The following is a 3,809-nucleotide window of genomic DNA, read 5'->3' as shown; positions in this document are numbered from 1 at the left end:
TTTAATATTGACATTTCCAATCCAGTTGTAACAGGTCGGTGCTCCTATTAAAATTTTTGATTTCCTCTAAACTGAATATCTTGTACTTATCTTTTTCCTGATAAAATTAATATAATTATTTACTTTATCCCACAATTTAATTTTAAAAAAATACAGTATCAGTACAAATCTCAATTCTGAATATAATTCAGAACTTTCTAATAATTCCTTTTGGTTTTAGATGGTAGCTGGTTTTAGCTACCAATAGAAGGATGTCCTCTATTTTAAAATAATGGGAAAACCCTAGCAGATAAACAATAATTTATTTGTCATCATCCTCTGGTCCATCTATAATGACTTAATAGTTATAAATACAAGAGTCATATGATTTCTAACTAAATAAACCAATTCTAACTCTTACTGTTTAATTTCTAGTAACATCAAAATTCTTATGTTCTAGTATATATTTTTTTAACTTTGTTACATCCTGGTCTTATCTCCAAAGATTTTAAATTTTGCACACTTTTCATACCTATAAACTTTTGTCGTTTTAAATGTGCAACATTCTCTTATAAATTTAAAATATAATAACTTATTCTAAAGTGTAGCATATCCATCCAAATGATTCTCCCAGTTAGTATTATTAGTATTATTTCAACCAATGCCCATCAAAATTTTTAATTTTCCTGCAGAGAAGGTACCTACTACCAATTAGCAAGAAACAATGCAATACAGGCTTTTGAGGTTTTGTTCAAAAGATTCCTGGGTGAAATTCACATTATCAGGATCCTTATTTTAATTACAGATAAACATAGTGTAGAATTGCAAATTCTCAGAAGTCACTGAATAAATACAAATATCGGTTACTTTAAAATTATGAGTTCAAATTCCCCCAAGCCAATTTAACATATTATAATATATAACCAAAGCATATGAAAGGAAAAAACAAAAACAAAAAATAAACACTGACTGTAAAATGAATCTTACTCAGAATGTTCAAGAGGAAAATTTTATAGATTCATATAAGTCCAGGGTCCTGCTAGAACTATTTCCTTCTTAAAAGACACTATTTTTTCCCATTATAATACACTTTAATTGCAACTGAAATCCCATGTTTTATCACATTTGCATAGTATTTAGCATTTTTGGTTTTAGTGTAAAAATCCAAATACTGTACACCAAATTTCCAATTTTTCACTCTGTAATAACTGCATGTATCACTACAGAATGAAACACAAAATTATATTCTTTAAAATCAAGGTAAATCCATAGATCTCTCCAGTTTTATTGCAATGTTTAAAAAAAAACTTGAAATTTAAAGGGCATTTGATACAAAAATCCTCAAATTTGGAAAAAAGTTTTGGCAGAAAAAGAAATATTATTTTTAAATGAGCATATTGCCAAAGAATGGCAACTCTCTGCTCCTTTTTAGAATCTAGTTTTTTGCCTTTGGAAGACTGGAAGACCTTGGTCTCATGCCAAGCTTCTTATCAATTCTTTGGTTTCTTCTTATTGGCCCCAATATAAATTCCCTTCTTGAGCTTTAAACTCTGCTGGGGGAGAAAAAGGATCATTGCTTTAAAAACAGTTTAATTCACCTAACTGTTATAATTTCATTCACAGACATTCTGGCTAAAAATCATCAAGTACATGAAATCAAAATGGCCCCGTCCATGGTCTTCTTCCCACAGCAGCTCGGCGTGGCCTGGGCGGCACCTGGAGCAACACAGATTGGGGGGCAGCTGGACCAGGGCATGCATTCCAGTGTAAGACCCTTCAAGGGGTACTTTTACATCTTCCTTATCTTCCCTCTGCTGCCAAGGATCCTGGGGCTTAGCTGTTTCCAGTTGAGGAAGCCTCCATCCTGCCAGAAGAAAAGAGTTCAGGTGGGGAAGAATATGTCCTCTTCTGTGGTTTAAAAAACTAAAAATAAAATCCCTATGTGCCTTCTGCCAGCTGGCATGGACCTCCTGGCTTGTCTCTCCACTATCTTCCCTCCTTTGACCCAAGGGCAAATCTAAACCCCTTACATTGGCCCTCAAGGACTGTATGACTCAGCTTCTGCTCCCCCCTGAGGGGTCACATGTATGCCCCGTGCATCATGTTTTGTGATTGCTTCGTTCTGCTTTCATGTATAGTTTCCTAGGGCCGCCATAACAAAGTACCACAAACTGAGTGGCTTCAACGACAGAAATTTACTGGCTCACTTTTCTGGAGGCTAGAACAAGATCAAGGTGTCAGCAGAGTTGGTTCTCTCTGAGGACTGTGATGGAAGGATTTGTTCCATGCCTTTCTTCTAGCTTCTGATGGTTTGCAGGCAATCTCTGGCGTTCCTTGGCTTGTAGAAGCATCACCTTGCTATCTGCCTTCAAGTTTATGTAGTGTTCTCCCTGTGTGCGTCTTGATTAAAAAACAAATTCAACTGAGTAAATTTTAAAGATCTTATTGGCTCTATTCAAACATTCATGAATCAAGCAGCATCCAATCTAGTAGATGGAAAAGCTTCCTGAAGAGTTATACAAGGCAAGAGATTTTATAGGCAGAAGGGAGCAGGAATAAAGAAGTTGCAGGAGGCAAAACAGCAGATTGGTTATTGCAAGATTACTTTCCTTATAGGGGATGGCAGGGGCCTGCCAGGCAGATTACCTGACTGGTGCTGGTCAGGCTATTCTTGATTGACTGGTGTAAGATTCCATTTCTGGGAGAGCCGAAACTGTAATTAAGTCTTGGTTTCGTGACTTGGGGCTCAGCATAAGTGGCTCCACTTGGGGCCTCTTGTCTGTTTTCAACAGTCTTCACTATGTCTTCCTTCTATGTGCGCCTATCTCTGTGTCCAAATTTCCCTAATAAGTACACCAGTCATACTGGATCAGGGCCCAGTCTAATGACCTCATTTCCTCTTGATACCTCTATAAAGACTGTATTTCCAAATAAGGTCACATTCTGAGGTCCTGGAGGTCACAGTTGGTGGGACACAATTCAACCCGTAACACTTTGGCCTCCTCTGACACCTGTCATACAGTAAGTGTTCAGTAAGTATTTGCTGAATAAATGAACAAATAGTTTCCAATCCCAATTCCTATGGACGTCTCTCAAACCAAGTAAAATATGAACTGAGCACACACTACAGGCAAAGCACTGGATACAATTTTATTTGTTATTGAAGATATTAACAATCCTGCTTGGAGTTCTCCCTAATTCTAAAGCATGAGTGCCTACACACTTGGGGAACAGACACCAAGTTATGTTACAAGAATTTGGAAGAAAAGTTAATTTTTGCCCCAGCACATTAAGGACTTCAAATGGACATAAACATCTTGGAAGATTTTCTGAAGAGCTAGGAAATAAATATCTAGGGCTCATGGTAAATGGAAACTGCTAAGCAAGAACAGCTCTTAAGTTGTTCCCTGCTAAACGGAGAACGAGGCTCCCAGAGTTTTCCCTTTAAGAACTGCAATAGCTCTTGGACTTCACTGGTGGTCCATGGCTAAGACTCCACGTTCCCAATGTAGGCAGCCCGGGTTCGATCCCTGGTCAGGGAATTAGATCCCATGTGCCGCAACTAAGACCTGACACAGCCAAATAAATAAATAAATAAATGTTCAAAAAAACCCCCAAAGAATCGCAGTAGCTCTCAAATTGATCCTCTGGTATAAAATGGAGTAAGGATTTACATTTTTCTGTGCACCTTTCTTTTTCTTCCTGATGTTTTGGTAGGATCTAACAGAAGGATGTACTTGAATTCTCTGGACTCTGAATCCAGCAACATGGCACTACATACTATAGAAGCAGAAGGGGCCTAGAGGCAACAGTGATATTCAAACCCGTCC

The 3,809-nt window shown here is 37.6% G+C and overlaps 1 long non-coding RNA gene across 1 annotated transcript; it reads right to left on the bottom strand.

Moving 5' to 3' along the window:
* Positions 1-685: 685 nt before the first annotated feature.
* LOC309811364 lies at positions 686-2,905 on the bottom strand. The gene is made up of 3 exons (XR_014295139.1): positions 2,626-2,905; positions 2,187-2,379; positions 686-1,843 (listed from the first exon to the last, which is right to left on the bottom strand). It is a non-coding gene; the product is annotated as an uncharacterized lncRNA (long non-coding RNA).
* Between the last annotated feature and the right edge of the window lie 904 nt (positions 2,906-3,809).

The sequence above is a fragment of the Mesoplodon mirus genome (genome assembly GCF_964341445.2).
Source record: "Mesoplodon mirus genome assembly, chromosome: 10".
In the NCBI taxonomy this organism is placed as follows: Eukaryota; Metazoa; Chordata; class Mammalia; order Artiodactyla; family Ziphiidae; genus Mesoplodon; species Mesoplodon mirus.
This window is presented reverse-complemented; position numbering and strand designations above follow the sequence as displayed.